Source organism: Phlebotomus papatasi, chromosome 3 (assembly GCF_024763615.1).
Source record: "Phlebotomus papatasi isolate M1 chromosome 3, Ppap_2.1, whole genome shotgun sequence".
NCBI classification, from domain to species: Eukaryota; Metazoa; Arthropoda; class Insecta; order Diptera; family Psychodidae; genus Phlebotomus; species Phlebotomus papatasi.
In genome coordinates this window covers 79,364,435-79,384,161 of record NC_077224.1, presented here as the reverse complement: position 1 = coordinate 79,384,161, position 19,727 = coordinate 79,364,435, and the positions used below count along the sequence as shown (strand labels likewise).

At 31.9% G+C, this 19,727-nt stretch overlaps 1 protein-coding gene across 1 annotated transcript in view; it reads right to left on the bottom strand.

Annotated features, from left to right (window-relative positions):
- LOC129805913 (dual oxidase maturation factor 1) overlaps positions 1 to 14,392 on the bottom strand; it is a 38,713-nt gene extending 24,321 nt beyond the window's left edge. Inside the window, exon 1 of the mRNA XM_055854161.1 lies at positions 14,314 to 14,392. The gene's annotated coding sequence lies outside the window, so the exon portion shown is untranslated. The remainder of the gene's footprint in view (positions 1 to 14,313) is intronic.
- Between the last annotated feature and the right edge of the window lie 5,335 nt (positions 14,393 to 19,727).

Sequence of the window (19,727 nt, the reverse complement as noted above, 5' to 3'; positions counted from 1 at the left end):
ACTTATTACGTTCGTAATCCCACCTAACAAAATTCCTGGATATCCTTAGATTTTCCTCTAAAAGAAAATGAAAATTTAGCAGTATTTTTTTTACAAAGCTGCCCCAGTTATCTCAGCTACGTTCAAAATTTGTCCACCTACGTACGCATTATTTTCACCGAAAACACAACATCCGAATACGAAAATGTTCACATCAATGTTTAGAAGGAATTAGCAGAACTTTGTAGAAGGTATCATATATTTTAACATCATTTTTATGTTATTTTAAAACATTGTGACACTTGGAAAACCTTTTTTTTCACTGCATTGTGACATTCAATTAGTCAATTCCATTTGAAATCAAGGAAATACCTCAAAATACATCGAATTGGCATTAAAGGAATCACGCCTACCCTAAAGCGGTCTTCAGACTAGAGGTTTAGCCCAGTTCCCGAATGTCTCAAAATCCTAAATAACGAGATTTTTTTTTTGTTTTTTGAGAACCCTATAGGTCACTTATCTTTAATAATCCAATCCTAAGATGATTTTTTTCCAAAAAATCTTGATTGATAAGAAATTATAGCAGTTAAGCCATATGGCTAAGTCTCAGGCCTGAAGCTCGTATAAGCTAAGCAGGATTAGGCATAATGTCTATTTTGACATAAGCAAAACGAAAACGAATCTGATGAAATCTCATTTTACTGTGGAAGTGCGTGTTTTTCTTCGAGTTTATCGCGAAAAATGTTTAATACACATCTCGCTAAGTTTTCTGAACTATTCTGAGAAATCCCTGTATGAGCCAGATATTTCAGAACGGCTTGCACATTGTGACCCTAAACAATGTGATATCCTTAACACTAAACCTACGAAGACTCGGTCAAATTGACCGGTTTAAAATTAACACATATTTAAACGGTACAATGTAGTTATCAAACTTTATGAATTTCTTAAAATATACATGTAATACATTTTTCAGTGTTTAAATTTTAATTTTCTGCTCTTTTCCAAGACAAATTTGTTGAATATCCTACCAACCGCGGTTTGTCATTTGACACAAAAACGACCAAAAACGGTCTGTAGGTTTAGTGTTAAACCCTGTGGTCAATAGATTTGACTGATTTTCCAAAGCTGCAAAAGTTCAATTTTCCCAAGCTGCAAAAGTAGTGGTGATTGTGAATTTTACACAAAAATAGCCTGTTTATAGCAAAACACTTTTACGCAGATACATATTATACCCCTGATAATCCTTCTATAACTTGTAATATTTCTTTTTATTACAAAAAGATACTTGAATTATGAAAAATACAATACTCTCATTTTTTATTTTCTCTACTTAAACCTAGGGAAACAGGCCTAGGCACTCCATTTCTTCAGGACTAGCTATTATGATATATAATAATAAAAATGGTCTTTTATGGAGCTGAAAGTGTATGAAGCAGCAAATGTTTTCTTTATAAATTAATATGAGTATTAGTTAATTAATTAATTAATTATTATAAATTTATAATGCAATGTGGATGCTTCTTATGTGCTTTTGGTATATTTAGGCAAAACCAGCATGATTATTGAGCAGTTATTATTAATAGATTAGTTGATTATTGATTGAGCAGTTTTATAATATGTGCAATTGTTCATTTCCAGATATTTAATTATTCGACCCGGACAGGACTCAAGCTCACAACTTCAATTTTTTAGCTATCGATCTCACCGTTATAGATCTAACGGGTGCTTTTACCAATTGCTCCACGAAATCCCAATTTAAAATAATATAATTTTTATTTTAATAATTTGAATTTGAAATTTTTGAACAAATTATAGAGTGTAGATGAAGCAAAGATTCTTAGAAAAGAAAATTGAGTAAAATCAATCCCTTTAATATTATGCCCTAGTATCCATTGTTCCGACCTGTCTCTTCTATCTTTAGGAAAGGGAAATCGCGGGCATAATCGTCAAAATATTTGAATTTAAACTGAAATATATAATACTTAAAATATCGGAGTAGGGTAGAGTCAGTACTTTTTCGCCAGTAAGCACTTTTTCGCCACCTACAAATAAAATCACTTTTTCAGGGAATTATGAGCTCATGGAACTACGAAATGACTATTACTTCGTAACCTCTAGTCCAACGAATCAGAAAACTATAACTGGTGCCCCACCGACTAGATTATTTGCAAGTTAATTGAAGAAATTGTCGACAAGGTGAACAGTCACCAAAAAAATATGGAGTTCTTAATAAACTTGTCAACGCTCAGACAAATTGTCTTGCAATATTTTATGTTTTTGCAGTACAGTATTTGATATTTTTTCACTGAAAGTCACTTTGTTATTAACTAAGCTTCGCTCTAATATCATTATTTAATAATGTTTTCCAAAAAGAAAGAAATACGGATGTGGTGAAATAGGGCTTACTTTTTTCGGTTGTGTAAGTACTTTTCGCCACTCATTTTTCCAAGCATTTTACAAGTGGCGCACCTCGCGGAATTTAGTTGAAACAGACGTAATTGTCAATTGATTTTTGTCGCTAACAAAAAATGTGCAAAAAATCATTCGAAATACTCTAATAATTGTCTAATATAGGTGTTAAATAAGAAAAGTACTGTGCAATGTACTTTTGCGGGTTTTCGAAAGCTGCTTTTTCTTAAAAATCAATTAAAAACAAGTGGCGAAAAAGTGCTTACACAGTGGCGAAAAAGTGTTTACAAAGTGGCGAAAAGTACTGAAACATGCATTGTTGCAGGAAATGTATTTTTTCAACTAGATGCCCAAAAATTCCCGGAAAGTCTCCTGGTTCATTAGAGAGACAATGCTTCAAAGCACTTGTACAGAAAATGTCTTTTTATTTCGACAAAAATTGTAAGAATTACAAGGGTACAAAACCTTAAGGTGGCGAAAAGGGCTTACTCTACCCTAATAATATAATACCTTCTTTGCAATGAAATATTTCAATAATTTCCCAATCTGCCAAAACCTAACTAGTCAATTTGTTTTTTTTTCATCGGTAATACCATGATTGGGTACACAAAGTGAATCGTTGAGCATAACAAGCAATGTAAATTTAATTAATTTTTTTCAGATACTCAAGAATTTTGAGAATTTCCTTTTCCGCATTTACTAAATAATCCTTTCTTATTTCAGGGTTCTTCATATTTGGTTCGTCACTTACTGACGAATTGAAGTTTTTCAATTTGAGAGACTCTGCTACTGGGTATTCTTAGCTGTAAACTCGCAGTGTGGAGTTAATTAACGTGCTATGTGCAATGAATGGGTTCAAGGGTGTCTTATTGAGCTTTTCAATGGAATTCTTATCGATTCATATGAGCTACGGCTGTCTCTGGCAAGAATTGATGACAATATCATCAATCACTCAGTATGTTAGATGCTAGCCATGCTGAAGCAGCACTATCATCAAACAATATTGCTACTTGTGTGAGATAGAGAAACAAGATGCAAAAATTAAGATGGAATTTCAAAGCACTCGAGGCAAGGTCGCGGTACAAAATAGGAATACCTTGGAACAATATGGTTAATATTATTAATGCGATGGTGATATGCTATTAAAGCATCAGTGGGTGCAAATTATACTGCTGAACTTCCCCTTTTTTTCCAAAGGCAATTAATTTCACGTTAAATTTATGCCAAAACTATAAATTAGTTAAAATACTTTTGGACAGTAAAATAAGATGGTGTGCGAAAAAAATATAAACACGACAATGACAAAAAGTTTCACTCTGACCATGAACCACAACAGTGAAAATCGTGTTCAATTTTTCAATATCTTATTAAATTTGTACTTTTTGTTGTACAATTTATACTTCAGTAGTATTTGTATACAATGAAATAAGCTTACGGACACTAATAAATTATAAACTTGAAATTGTTTGTCATTCTCAGGTTTTGACTTTTCGCTGAGTGCACACACTGCGAGACACTGGATGATTAAATTTTATTTCCATTTCAATTATTGAGAAGGTTGAAACGACACTGGCGGAGAGATGTTCAATTGAATGGCCAAAAATGGGAAGATCAACACACTGTGGGCCCAACAAGTTCATTCAACTTGATTTTTTCAGCAAAAAATAAATGACTAATTTCCTTATTGCCCAGCAACAAGAAATTTCTCAACCTTACCAGAAGAAACTATTAATTGAATCAATTGCTGCATTCACACTATCAAGAGAATGATATTGATTTTGGATTAGTTGCTATTTACTTCAAGGTACTTCGGTTCATTCCGAACTTCAAAAAGATACTATTCATTGAACTTGATAATTAAATAAAATCATTAGGGGAAAGTACTCTCCCTTTGAACGTTCATGCCTTCGAATAATGTAACTTTTCTTTTAGTTTTCCTAAGAGATTTACACATTTCTATTAAATATTAGTTGGCTTATCATCAATTGTTGATAATTCTGTGATAATTTAGTGTAAATCTCTTACGAAAAACAAAAGAAATTCACATTATTCGAAGGCATGAACGTTCGAAGGGAGAGTACTTTCCCCTATGGTGCTATTCCATTGAAAAATAAAAAAAGAAAAGGGGAAAAATGAAATTTCCCCTTTATTACATGAATGGGACACCCATAATATGAAAAGAAAAATTTAAGAAAGAAGTAGTATGAAATAGGAAACAGAACCGTTTTTTACTGCTCGAACTTCACAGAGAGCAGATAATCTCTCGATTTTGAGTAATAAATGTTTTTTGACTTCTTACCCCTAGGCGCCTACATTCATTAAAATAGCATTTTTTTTCTTTAAATTACTCCTAGTGTGTAGACGGCTTAAGAGGTCGTATTTTGGTAAAATTTAGGACACCTGAACACAGAGAAATCCGAAAAAGTTAAAATTATATTCCGGAAATGTTAATTTTACCCTGCAGTATTGATCTGAAATCGGTGTAAATATTATGCTTTTTAGGTGTATTAGGGGTTAAAGTTACCCTTTTTCATGTTATTTATACCCTTGAAAAGGTGTAAAATTAACATTAAAAAATATTGATATATTTTTACACTTAAAAAGTGTTAAAGTTATGAGGAAAAAAAGTCAATCGCAACCCCGTTTTTTCGCAGGGAATTTTCGAGTTTTTTTACGATACGTTGTTTGCACATCTGTCCGCCCAGCAGTTACCACGCCTAGAGGCCAAATGGGCTAGGTGGTTATAGATAGCTACCAGAGATCTTCGGAGGACCCCCCCCCCCATAAGTCGACACTGGAACTATTAACATCCCATTTATTTTTCTCCTATACACTGTTAAAAATAAAAGGATCTAATTGATCCAAATTTGATCCTTTTGCAAAGTATGGATCAAATTAATATGTTCTATTATGATAAATGTGCATGCAAAGTATGAAATTTGATCCATCCTCATTTTAGGATATATTTTAGAGGTTGTACAGGCGGACGTTCGTCCATATACGAAAATAGCGTTGAATCATCCCTAATAACGGTTTTTCAAGGTAAAAGGTTAAAAAGGCTCTTAGAGAGCTTGATTCTTAACTAAAGGGGGTCATCTTTATACTTGTTTGGAGGGTCCAACAATTCCTAATAAGCCTGAACCGATTCCAATTTTCAATTTATTCCAAGTGATAAATAATTCTAATCTGTAATTGAATTATATTACACCTTAATTAGTTTGGGAAATGTTTTGAGTGATTTATAAATCGGTTCAAATCGATTCAAATCTGTCGCGTAACGGTTTTCTAAAAAGATAATAGCAAAGTGAGAAAATTTCTACGAAATTCTTAAATTTGCAAAAATTGCTCCTATCTTCATAAATAGAACCAAAAAAGAACTTTATTAATATCAGTTAATAATTCGAAGGCACTTTCGGGGTACGGAATATAAGGGCCTTAACAGACCTGAGGATTAGCCAAAAGACGGCTTAGTGTAATAATTATATTAGAAATAATGGCCAAACTACATTTCCATCACTTTCCACTAAGTCGTCTCTCGGCTTAAATCGTAAGTGTGTCTGGGGCATTAGTTACGAGTTTGAGCACTTTGGAAAGTTTGGAACGTTTTACCACCCCTAAAATACATTCTCTAGTAGAAATATCAATATTAATCGACATAATTAAAATATAATTCTCATGAAGATATAGAAAAATGGTCTCTGATTAATTTTATAGAGGAATAAAAGAAAAAATATATAAAAGCCGTACTCACTATGGCGTTGTTATCTCGTAATCTTCGTAATCTGTTATCTTGTTATAATTTTTCAATTATAAAATACATTACGAGAACATAACGAGATAACGAGATAACGATATTACAAGATAACAACGCCATAGTGAGTACGGCTAAAGATTTTGAAAATTTTCATGAAAAGTAATAAAATATTCACAACTTTTACATGAAGCTTAAAAATTCATTGGATTTCTATTATTTCATTTTAAATTTAAATTGCCTAACGAAGCTAAGCTACTACAGCCGACGTCTTAGAGGTGCCACTATTGAACCAACCTCATCGGGAAAAGGATTAAAAAAATAAATACATCGTATGGACAAAACATACATAAAAATTTTAAAAAAATATTGTTTAATAAAGCTTCGGTAAATAAATTATTTAATAAATTAAAATTCGTAAGATATTTAAATTTTAAAAAGTAAAATAAAATTACAAAATGTGTAGTTACTGAGAATCTCTGTCAATGTTATATATAGGGGAAATTGGAGTACTTTTGAATTAGGGCACCTTATTCGAAATAGAGTTTTTTCTTCTAATTTTTAGATTTAGATTTTAGATTTATTCAATATATTGCTTTTGAGCTTGCACTCTTGAAAGCTTAATACACAAAAAAATTCCAGAGATACATATAAATAATAAACAAATAAATAAATAAATGAATGTGGTCAGGAAGTATTCTATTGCGCCCACCGGCGTTTGAGTGTTGGTGACCAACCTACTCCAGAGTAAAACGGTGGAAAACTCCTTCTCAGGTTGTATAAGCCATCTGCATCATTAAAGAGAAAAAAAAATCTTCCTGACCAGAAAACGAGAAAAAAAAATCAAAGTAAGAAAGCAAGACTACGGCGCCAAAAAGGTTTGGATAAGCCTCCGTTTCTCTTCTCTAGGAAGTTCATTCCAGAGAATAACTCCCTCAACAAAGAGGGAATTGTGAAGAATGCGGCTCCCCGATCTCAGCACGGCGAGGCACGAAGACCTAACAGAAGGACCCGGCACTAGGAACTCCGTCAGATAACCAGGTTGACGACTTTTAAGAAGACGGCAAAGAAAGTCCACAGCACGAGATTGTAGGAAAAGAGGCAAAGTGGTTCCAAGAACTTGAGTATAATAAGGAGATACATGATCATAAGGACGAAGATTAAATATATAGCGTATACAATTATTAAAAGTGATTACGAGGCGACGCATTGATGCAGCGTCACAAGAGAAAAATAGTTCAGCACCGTAGGAGAAGAGAGGAACGAGAAGGGCACGAACAAGAAGCAGTCGAATGCCCTGAGGAGTGAAGAACTGATGTCTTCGAAGAGTAAATAAGGAAAAGTTAATTCTTTTATTTATATAGGAAACGTGGTCGTCCCAAGCCAATGAATCATTGAAAATGATTCCAAGATTTCTAGCTTTGTGGACGTAGGGAATGGCCTCACCATTGAGCCAAAGAGGATGGGAATTGGGGAATAATTTTAAATGGGGCTTTTCCCTATCATGAAATAATTTAGATTAACAATCTGTTTGTGGAGCTAAATTATATCGCGATAAGGCTCAGTTGCATTTAACAATAGGAGAAAACACCAAATTTCAAAAATGTCCCAATTTAAAGGTGCCCCACTTTTCCCTATGACATTTTTTCGATTTTGCTAATTGTAAAATCGAATTCAAAAGAGTTTAACGGAACTCGATGGAATCACAACAATTACTCGTTTGTCATATACCCTGTGATATTAATCATCATACCAAATTTTGACCTCTAAACTTGTGCCTTAGTGATTCCCCAATAAAAATGTTGTATTGTTGTGATTTATGGGTGAAGGCTCAGCCACAACATGCAAAGAGATCCAGGCGGGTTCTTGTTAACATGTGACAAACACCTCTTGGAGAACGAGTGATGTCATTGTGCAAAATATTCAGTCAGCAATTCATGAATTTCTCCATTTGTATTCATGTTAATTCCCCAAAAGAGGGGTATAATAATCTTTTTTAAAAAAATTCACGTGCTGATTTAATAAAGATATTGTTCTTAGAAGAGTGTTCTTAATCTGAGCTTTTGGTTCGCAAACCCTGACCCTCTGACTCATCAATCGAGATCTAACAATCTGCAACAATTGTTGCGGGAGTTTATGTACTTCACGTGAAAACTTGAGCTTATGATGTTGCCATGAACCAAATTATTCGATTGAATGAGCTTCAAAGTGAATTTGAGTGTCAATGTGTGAATAGATCGTAAAATCTTATGAGAGCTAATAAGTTAATAAAGACTACATTCCTCAAATGATTTGAAGCCTCTAAAGTTTGTCTATAAATATTTGCCTCTTCAAAGACACCTTATTTGGAATTGGTCCATTTACTTGATGAATTAGGTGGATTTTCTGATGCGATTTTTCTCTGTTCCTGTTTCAATTTATAACGTGTAGGATTCACAACTGGAAATTACTGAGAAATAGCTCATGTTTCTTTGTAATATCGCTTTAAATTAATGTGCTGTTACTTTTTGTGTAACATGTTTGACTGAAGTGAATGGCAATTTTGATGTTTTCATCTTCATGCAAATTTATGATGACATATGCGTGCGATTACATATTTTATTAGGAAAATTTGTAGGCAAGAACATGTGTTCAATTAGAGTAAATAAATAAACTCATGTATGAATTATCGAAACCTTAACCGATAACATCGATTTAGGCCAAATAAATCAGCAAAAATAATCTGATAGTAATTTTATAGGGTCAAGTTTTATCTTATATATACAATTTATGTTGTAAATGAAACAGCCTAATTGTTGATTTAATTTATTTAAGTTTAATATAGGCATTTAATCTACCGAAAGAAAACTTATTTGAAATAATTAAATCATTAGTAATATTTATCAAATTCATTTGGATTTTGAGCTTAGAATTCTGTAATGACGCAATGTTAATAGTAAATATAAATAGATATAACTAAGTGTTAATAAAAAGCAAATAATGCTATAAAATTTAGTCTATTTTTAATTTTGTGTAGTTACTACTCGTAATTTCTGAAGTTTCAAACATTTAACTAAAATTTATATTTTTGATAATGTCTTTGATAACAGTTAAATAAGGATATCAAGGATTTCTCGTTTAGATTTTTTATGTGTATTTAAGTATTTTGATAGTAATTAAAATTCAAAAGCTTTAATCTTTTTTTCTAATTATAAGAGTGATGTGATTTTTTTATAATTATATTCATTTATTTTTATATTGAGAAAAAAACTTTCATTGTCTACAACTTGTTTAATCATTCTTAAAATCCTCCGTTGAAATCAAAGGATATTTTGAGTGACCTTCTGTAAAAGTTTATCTTTAAATGTGTACACCATTTCCAAAAAAGTTATTTATTGTTCGTCGGAAGTTAGCGATGAGTGAATTAAAAAATTAATAATATAGGGGGAAGTGGGTAACTTAATCAGGCTTTTATCTCCTATTTTTAATTGGAACTAGACTTTACTATATGATATAATTGAGCTCTACAAACCAATTCTGAAGTTAAATGACATCATAAGAAGACGCAAGTCCTTTTAAAAATAAGAGAAAAAGTAAGAATTTCAAAGGTACCCCAAAGCAAAGGCGCCCCACTCCACCCTACAATTTTAGAAGTTAAGGTCCTCTAAAATCCAGAAAATTTTGATGATTGTAAATGACAACGACGTTAGAATTTAATTACTTTTTAATATCTATACGAATATTTCTTATAGTGTTTATGAATTCGTACAAGTCTTGTCCTCTGAAGTGAAATATGTATTTAAAAAGTAAAAGTGCTATGTGCTACCCCGTGTTCGGTGGTACTCTAGTTTCCCCTATAAGAAAAAGAGATGGCAAAGCGTCCCAGCTTTGCGTAATGCTCGAACTCACGAGATAGAACTCACCGTGAATTAGTTTTTTTTTTTTATAAAAAAGTCGGTACTTAACCGACTCATTACCGATGAAGACCGATGTAGCCGGGTTTGAAATTTCGATACCTCTCCAAAAAATCCAAATTTAACCAAATCGGTTGAAAAATGAGCATTCCAAAGTGGTTCACCTTTGACCTTCAATAATTCAAAATGGCGAATTTTCCGGTCATAGATATGTTTGGGTGAAATGTGCGCCTGGACTATCTCTAAAACATATCTGAAAATCATTGAAAAAGCTTGGGCCAATTTTGAGAAAAACCGGAAAAACCTGGTTTTGGAGGGGTTAGGGGGGAGGGGAAAAAAGCGTCGAGAGATATTGTTTTTTTATTGGGGGTCATCGAAGACTAGAAGTCGATATCTTTTACCGTTTAAGCGCCAGAACAGTGAAAAGTTGAAAAAAAAAGACGATTATATAACTGCTCTCTCTTTGAGTTCGCGCAGTAAAATAAATAGTGGATTTCCCGAAAATTTCGCTTGCGAGGTGACATTGTTTTGTTCCTCTATGGAAACCTGTTCTAAAGAGATCCTTCCATTTCGGTCTCGAAAATATACAACATTTCGTTAGATATTCTTATTGTTGTAATATTTTTATATTTGCCGGTATTTTGAAAAGAAAATAAGGTAAAATGAGGTAATTGGGAACCATTTACAATTTGGGACAGTTGAGATTTTCTCATTATTTTAGAGATCCAAAAGGGAGAAATCTGTTCCTTTTCTTCTTAATCATCTTTTTCTTCATCTTTTTCTTCTTGCGGTCGTTGTTTTCTCTTTGCTCATCTGAAACAGTGAGAAAATCTCAAGTGTCCCAAATTGTAAATGGTTCTAAATTACCTCATTTTACCCTATTTATCAATCAAATATTATAAGAATATTCGATTTTTAGTATGCTCAAGACTCAAGAGTGCTACATATTTTTTTCATATTTTCAATAATTCATAATTATGTGAATGTAGTAGAAATTTTATATAGGTTTAGAAAAATATTGGATAAGCCATTTTTTAGTACAGTAAAGTGTAACATGAACTAACGAAATTTGTAAGAGCCAATGAAATATCTTTCGATTTTATTCCATGAGTTATTTTATATTGTGTAGCAGTTTAGTGATTCTTCTTGACAATATGCTTAAGAAAAGGATTGTAAATTTGAAAGTTTCTGTTGACCACGACATAAACCAATTTGAATTGACGTCAGAAATTCCAACTGGTCAACACGGGCAGCTTCTCATCCGTCTGCCGTGGGGGTATAAGAATCACAACCACAGCGCATGTTTGACCAAAAGGTTCAGGAAATTGCATGAAAATAGCTGAATAAGAAAAATATCCGGTTCTGGTTGATCGTATAAATTGGGAAGATATAGACCCCTTGGGCAATGAGAAAAAGACAAGAACAGTGTGAACCTCTTGAGTGGTTTACAGTGCAATGGTCAATGTTGTGAGGCTGAGCGTGGTTTACCTTTAGCAAGAGAGTCTGTGGCTCTGACTACGGCAATTGGTGATCTTGCGGTGGCGACTTTTGGTTCCGATGAAATTATTGCCATTGACACTCGAGGAGGCACAACAAGTTGTTGCCCCAACTGTTTGGCTTGATACAAGAAAAATATTGAAAGTAAAAGTATCCACTCTCAGTTTCTATTTCCTCCTCAAAAAACTCCACGATGCATTAGAAAATCGTTTATGCAGAGAAAGGCAAACAAGACACTAAAGATTCCTTCTACACTGAGAAAAAAATTGGTAGTTGTTATTTTTACAATTCATCTTAATTAGAGTTTTTCTATACAAAAACAAGAAAAATAACTAACAGGTTTAGAGAATGTCTTTATCTATTATCCAAATGGCCGGTTTTGATGATTTGTGAGAATTTTCATTTGAGCATTATGGAATTTATAATTTTGGAACTACCTGGACTATATGTACCATTTCTTCAATGGACGAGGATCCCTATGAAATCCAGATAAGTCTAATTCTGTGATGTTCAATATCTAATTTAAAACTTTATTTTGAATTTAATTTAATTTAAAACTTGCTATTTATGCTAGTTTACTATTTCTTTAGTTCGCCTAGGAAACACAAAAACACTGTAGCACTTTTATAAATAGAAAGGCGTGGCTTACCATAGTGAAGTTCTTAGTACAAATCCAGTTTCGATTGCTAACATGGGTAAAGAAGTCTTACATTTACATATCATCGAGATTAAATTTATTAGGCTCCATATAATTCAACGCAAATGTACCATGAATAGAGTTCTAAAGTAAAAGGAGCATAGGTTCCTTTCAAACGTATAAATTATTATTTCAGATGAATCGTGATATTTAACTTCGAAAGCTAAATATGTTGCAGTTAGGATTGCAAAACAGATATTAAACATCATTAATAAACTAAATAATTAAATATTACTTGGCTTTGATTAGTAAAATTTAAAATCGAGTATTTAATCCTTTTATTTCGAAGGTTGTGGTTTATTTAATTTTAGTTTTAAACCTAAGTGTTCTTAAGCAACTGGAACCAACAGGTTCTTAACCAAGTGGCGCTGTTTTGCTTTACCCTTCTTAATATTTAATTAATATTAGAGTTCTAAAATAAGCTATATCCATTATATGATTTGTTAACGTCCCTTTTATGAGCGGCAAATTAGATTTGAGATTTTTGGATTCCCGAAAACTTAATCGATATTATAAGGGCCCAAATGGTCTCAGGCTGATCCTCGAGAATTATTTTTATTTATTATTTTATTTTATTTTTTATTTATTATTATTTATTTATTTTGAGGAATTATGCCCTAAACACACTTGCGACTTAAGCCGAGAAACGACTTAGTTTAAAATGATGGAAATGTAGTGTACCCATTATTTCTAATATAATTACGCTAAGCCGTCTCTCAGATAATCCACAGGTCTGTCAAGACTCTTAGGATCATCAATAAAGGGTTTTGCCTAAATTTGCTTTATATAATCCTTAATCCCTTACTGATAAATTTGTTAAACTAATTATTCTTGAGAATCAGCCTGAGCTTATTTCTGTTTAACCCTTTAAGGACGATTGGAACACCGGTGTTCCATAAAGAAAATAATTTTTCCTGACTACCTAAAATTATTTTTTTCTTATGTCTGTACATAATTGTAATGTAGAAGGTTGAAGGAATCTAGAAGATTTTTTTTTGCAAGTCTCTAGCTATTTGCTATGTAGTAAATATTTAAGCTCAAAAATAGCGAATTTCTAAATTCTCAAATTCATTGATTTATTAATTTTTTATACTTCCAATTTTTTTTCAAGCAAAACCCTTTTGGCAATAAAAATTACAATACTCATATTTAATATTTTTCATTAAAAGACTTATCATTGATTATGTTTCTCAGTTTAATTTTTATTGTTGATTTTCAGACCGTAAAAAGTGTCTCTCGTTAAAGGGTTAAACGCTTTGGGACCGATTCATGGTCGATCTGAAAAGATCTGGAAAGAAGAACTTCAGAAATATTATTCATTTATTAAATTTTATAGCAATATTTCAATAGGGGGAAGCGCTCTACCTTCAGATGACTAAAGCTTCGGACAACTCATTTTTTCCTGTTTTCAATGGATTTGACTCATGGCGCTTTTCGGAAAATTTGAATTATTGGACAACCTATTTAAAATATAATATTTCAAAATGGGTCAAATTCGTTAAAAAGAACATTGAAAAAAAAAACGAATTGTTTGAAGTTTGGGTTGTTCGAAGGTAGCGAGCTTTCCCCTACGTTGTTCCTGGTCAGAATTTTCAATTTTTTTTCAGAATTTGGTGTAAAATAAAAGACAGGATTGTTCGTTTTGTCTAGAGCATAATGAAATTTTGTAGTACACTGCTTCATTTTTAATAATGTGTTCGAGAAGGCGTGATTTTTTTTTTATAAGATAGGGTTTTAGGGCCGAAGAACGGTCAAAAACATAAGGATTGACTGATAAATTATATGAAAGGAGATTACTTAAAAGAAAAAATAAATACTATTTCCTAGAAAAATATTGCAATAAAGCAATGAAGTTTTGATATTTCTACTATAGTAGAGTAGTAGATTATTCAAAGGCAAATAGTAATTTTTACAATCCTCTTTTTCTACAGTACAGAAAACTTCTTGGGAGATAAATAGGAGGCAAAGAACATGTGTAACATTTTCTAAAAACTTCACATAATTGCAAATTATACGCGAAACTCCACATAATTGGATGCTTAACCTTTTTGTCACATTGCATTTCCAACCTTCTTGGGACTCACCATATTGTATGGACAATTTATACGTTTTGTGAAATGCATTTGGAGTCACACATTTGAATAAAATAATGTTGATGTGGACATAAAAATCTCACAAGTTCTCACTCTCTGTTATAAATAAATAAATAATAATATTATGTACGTTCTGCTGTGGCACAAAGTGGGTCAAGACGACCTATTGTTACACTAAAGTTTTCCATTTCATCGTGTGATTGTACCTCTTTTCATTACACTCTTTTTTTTCCTCCTCTGTGGTGCTCAATGTAGAGATTCTGGGTAATGTTTTGCTTGATGTTATTTAATCTCAAATACTTACACTATCTAACTAACATGAAAAACAGGAATATTAATCTCTTTGGGATAACAATAAATTTCTACTATAATGCAATTCATCGCTCGTAAAATTCCAGTTTTTGTGTCCAAACCACGTTACTCTCCTCTTAGAAATTTTCTATAGAAATTAATCCATGAAAAATCTTTGCAGCGCACAATGCTACTACCAGTATTAAATTCAATGCAATATCTATAACTAAAAGTGCATTTACTTTTCTATTACATCACAACATCTTTTTTATCTTTATTATTATTGAGAGCTAGAGGCAAGATAATGCTTTAAATATACAGTGTGCTTGCTAAATTTGTACTCCAGACTGAAATATATCTTATTTGAAAATTGGAGTTTATTAGAGTGAGTAGCGAAAAAAGGAAGGAACCACAAAGTATATATTTAAAAGTAAAAATTAAACTACATAAATGTATAATGTTAAAAAACAGGAGATTTTTAAACTTCCTGCGTAAGCTCTGCACAAGGAAATTTAAGTAACTCCCTTTTAGGAGATGGTATTAAATAAGTTATTAAAATGGGGGAGAAATGAGTCAAAAATATATCTCTTAGAGCTCTTTTGCAATTTTCAATGTTTTATTTTGATTACAACGATTCCATTACTACCAATTAAGCCTTGGGCGTGGCCTAAAAAAAATCTTCTACGTAAAGGATCACGCTCTTGTATTTCTAGTATAAAGAACAAATCAATGGTTTTCACAGTAGAATTACGACTACCTAATTAGTAAAGATTTATTTTTCATTTGAAATAAAGTAAAATTTGATAGTTTACTTTGACGGAGTCTTATGTGAGGTATGGTTTACTAGATAAAAAAAAACTGTAACCTTCAGCTGCACTCACTCAGCATTATATTTCTTTCCAGAATGTCACGATATCTCCTCATTAAATGCTGATAATGCAAAATTTGCGACAAAAGTTAGCAAATATCTTAAAGAGGATGCGATAATTATTTATTGATCATGCTAACCCAACGAAGACAAAATTAAGTCTTTAGAAAATATGGAAATAAAAGAAATGTTTACTCAAGGATAGAGAGTTCGAATTCCCTTAAGGTTATGATTTTTAGTCGTTATGATATACGACTTACGTAAAAATTAAATGATTCCTGAGTGAATGGTTCTTACAACTTCTTTTTTGAGTATAAAAATGAATAGTGCATGTTGTGAAATTTGTATTGAAAATTTGCAAATACATTCTAAAAATGAAAGTAACAGAATCAACGATGTTAAAGAAAAAAGTCGATCGAGGGCTACATTTCTCGCTAGAGGGCTCTTAGCCCTAGTGAGGAGGTAACTCACCCCAAAGTATATTTCTTATTAGTGACTAGAAGTGTAGTAGTTGTCCTAATTCAAAACCATTTCCAGACGCATTAACTTTGACAGAAGATTCAACACATTAAGTTCATATTTTTTCTGAAGAGAATTACATAAATTTGCTCCTTGACTCTTATAGAATGTTACTGTTTAGTAAAAATTCTTTAGATATAAATAAGACTTCCTAAATACAAGAAATATACGCGAGCATAAAGTGCTTCTATTGGAAACATATTAATTCAAATGGAGACAAGGGAAAGTTCCTAATTGGAGACAAACAGTGCAACTGAAACACGAGAGGCTTCCAAAACCTTGTCGAGTTGCTCTTGAGTGCATGATTTGTTCTTATTCCTGGTCTTTTCACCTTTCCCATCTGAGACAATAAGAAAATCTCTCCAAAAAGGAAATCATATTTCCGGGGTTTTCTATTGAAGCATTTGCAGACACTTCAGAAAAACCCTTTTTCTTCACGTAATAGATAATTATTTCATTAGAAAACTTCATGTACCGTTAACAATAAAGATTAGCACTTAATTTAACTAAAATTAGCCAGAAATATGACATAAATGTTATACGAAACGAATAAACAACAGTCACCTCATTGTGTTTTTCATTGGAAAACATGGTCGATCGATGATAAATTCGTTGGTAAAAAGGTACACTTTTAATTTTTCTGAGAAATTAACAAATTAAAATATGTGAATATGAATTTATTTTCGCTTTATTTGGAGCAAAATTAACTAAATAATGAAGCTGTGGTATAGAAAATATATAAATATAGCAATTTAGTACTGTATCATAAAAATAATGACGTTTCCATTTGGAGTAGCGAAAAATTTCTAATTGGAGCAGGTTTTGAATTAGCTTAATTTACCCTAAAGGGAGTTATGATCGCTTTTTATTTTTTTAGTGATAAAAAATATTTCTTCCTCGTTAAAATATATAGAGGAAAGTGCTCTCCCTTCGAACGTTCATGCCTTCGAATAATGTGATTTTTTTTTGTTTTTCGTAGGAGATTTACACTAAATTATCACAGAATTTTCAACAATTGATGGTAAGCCAACTAATATTTGATAAAAATGTGTAAGTCTCTTAGGAAAACTAAAAGAAAATTAACATTATTCGAAGGCATGAACGTTCGAAGGGAGAGTACTTTCCCCTACAAAGTAATTATAAAAATTCAAAAAAATATTACATAACTTTTCATGAATATTTTCTATACGCTGTACATAAAAAAAAGTTCTAATTCCCAATTGTTTATCTTACTTAAAAAGAAATTTGCAATGGTAATGTTAAATGCAAAATCAGGTAATTTTATTACATTATACCAAGAAGCAAATTAATTTTGTATAATAAAAAATATTCAAATTTTACTTTTTAAGATTTTTAAAAATTGGTTAAAAAGCAATGTTGCGGAATTAAAGATTGCTCTAAAGATATTCGAAATAAAAATATTTTCTTGTATATTAAAAGTCAAAATTAACTCATATGTACACCTGCGATAGGACTTTACAAACATGCTCTACAGCTCAGTAAGTTTTAATACGTAAAAAAGGCCTTTCATCGTTCTATTCACATTAGTTAACAATCAACGGCAAGAAATACCACAAGATTGGCAATTTGGATCAATTGCGGAAGTTATTTGAGTTGGCAGCATGCCCCTGTCGCATTTTTTCTCCTTAATCTGTCGAAGAGAAATACCAGAAACAATTTAAGATCAACGGCCACCTCATAGTCCTTGAATTGCTGGCTTTGGGTCTGCGGTGGTGGAGCACAGAAGGTATATATGGTAGATCAACTACACATACTTCCAGAGATTCATATGTGCACCTTTAATTAAAATCCATTCACTTTTTTACATCCATTACCTACATGGTGTGTCTTATGGAATAAAGGTAGATGGTGGAGATTTAATGACGATGCTTGGAAACGAGCTTGAAAATTTGACCATCGTGCATGGAGTTTTTCAACCGGAAATCCTTGACGTGATCGCGACGTGGATTTTTTTAGCTGGCGAAAAGACCATTGGTTCTCTGGTCACTGATGCAATCGCAAAATGGGGAGGAAGTAAAGGTGCTTGGTGAAGGTCGTTAGAGTCTCACTCTCATGATCAATGGATTTGTCATTCGATCTCACATATGAATTTCTTATTGGAAGATATGCCTATATTTCTGTATTATTTATGATTCAGAATATCGTGTCGCATTGCTGGTGGCAGTATTATGGTAATGCAGAGGAAATAAATGAATAAGCAAAAGTTTTAGATTCACAGAATAAGAAATGCAATTCAGAGAATTTTCATTGAAATTTGCAATTTTAGAAAGGGGAATTAATTTGCAAATTTTTATAGGTATCCTTGAGATGTCGCAACATCCTCTTCTAATTATAGCACTGGCAAATTAATTTATTTAAATCATATTAGAAGAAAAAAATCTTACAAAGCGATCTTCTCGTTTTATGATTAAATAAAAGTGGGTATTGTAATCGAATTGATTTATCATGTCAGATTAAACCTCGAAAAACCATCGGGTTATAAAATCTTCACTTTGAGTATCTCAGTTAATGAAGAGTTTGTCAAGTTTTATCTTTAGATAAAGTGTTTTGATAACTTCTCAATAGGAATCACTAGACAAACAAGTTAAAAAAAAAATGAAATGAAATATAATTTGCTCCTATACTTTTTTAGGATATAACATCTAATTAAGTCTCTTGTAGTTTTTCTTAATATTTATTTTAAATGTTCTTTATGCACTGGACCTGGATATTTTATAATTATTTATATCATCCACTTTCAAAATTTGTATGTCAAGCTAGGAGTTGAAAAAAATCCATAATAAATTTTCAAAACAAAAAATACAATTATAGGGAAACTCTTTCAGGCTTCGAACACTTCATATTTTTCCCATATTCCTTTAATTAATCTGACCCATATTTTGCAAGAAATATGAGACTTAATATTAAATTTAAAATATCTTATCTTTATTATTATTATTATTAATTTTAATATTAAATAACTGATTTACTTTGAATTCTAATACATATATACCTCGTCTTAAACTTTAACTTTATTTTTATTTTTTTGGGGTGTAGCACCCCCAAGAGCACGCAAACAGCCATTGGCTACGCACTCCCTCTTTAAACTTCACTCCACATTCCTGTGCGTGTACCTTAGTTTCAAATCAATCATTTTGTAAAAATAAGATTGTATGTAGGGGAGACTGGAGCAAAATTTGCCAAAATGGATATTTTATTTTTTCACAAGTTATCAGTGAATCTGAATGATTTCTATTTAGAATATTCTTTTAGGAAATTTACCATTCTACAACTTTGCCGAAGTTATATTCTTCTAACTCAAAAGGAAATGCGCTTTCCGATCCATTTTCCATAAGATGATTTTGTGGAAATTCTCAAAACAGGTGGGGCAAATTTAGTCAGACGTGGGGTATTTTTTTTTGTCATTTTCTTTTGTTTTTTTTACGGGTTCTCGTGAATGAAAGAAATATTCAATTGAGATATTTTAATAGAAAATTTATTCCTTCATAACTTTATGCAGACCATTTTTAATATTTAAACCAGAAATGTGTTTTTCAAATTATTTTCCAAAAGCTGTTTTTGGCAAGAAAATTCTCTTCGCCGGCTTAGAAATGGCAAAAGAGCGAATTGGGCGAGTTGAACTGTACGAAGTTTGCCGAGTAAATGTCACATAGCAAAACAGAGAAAGAAAGGTGGAGGATAGTGTTTTGTGTTTATTGATCTTCAG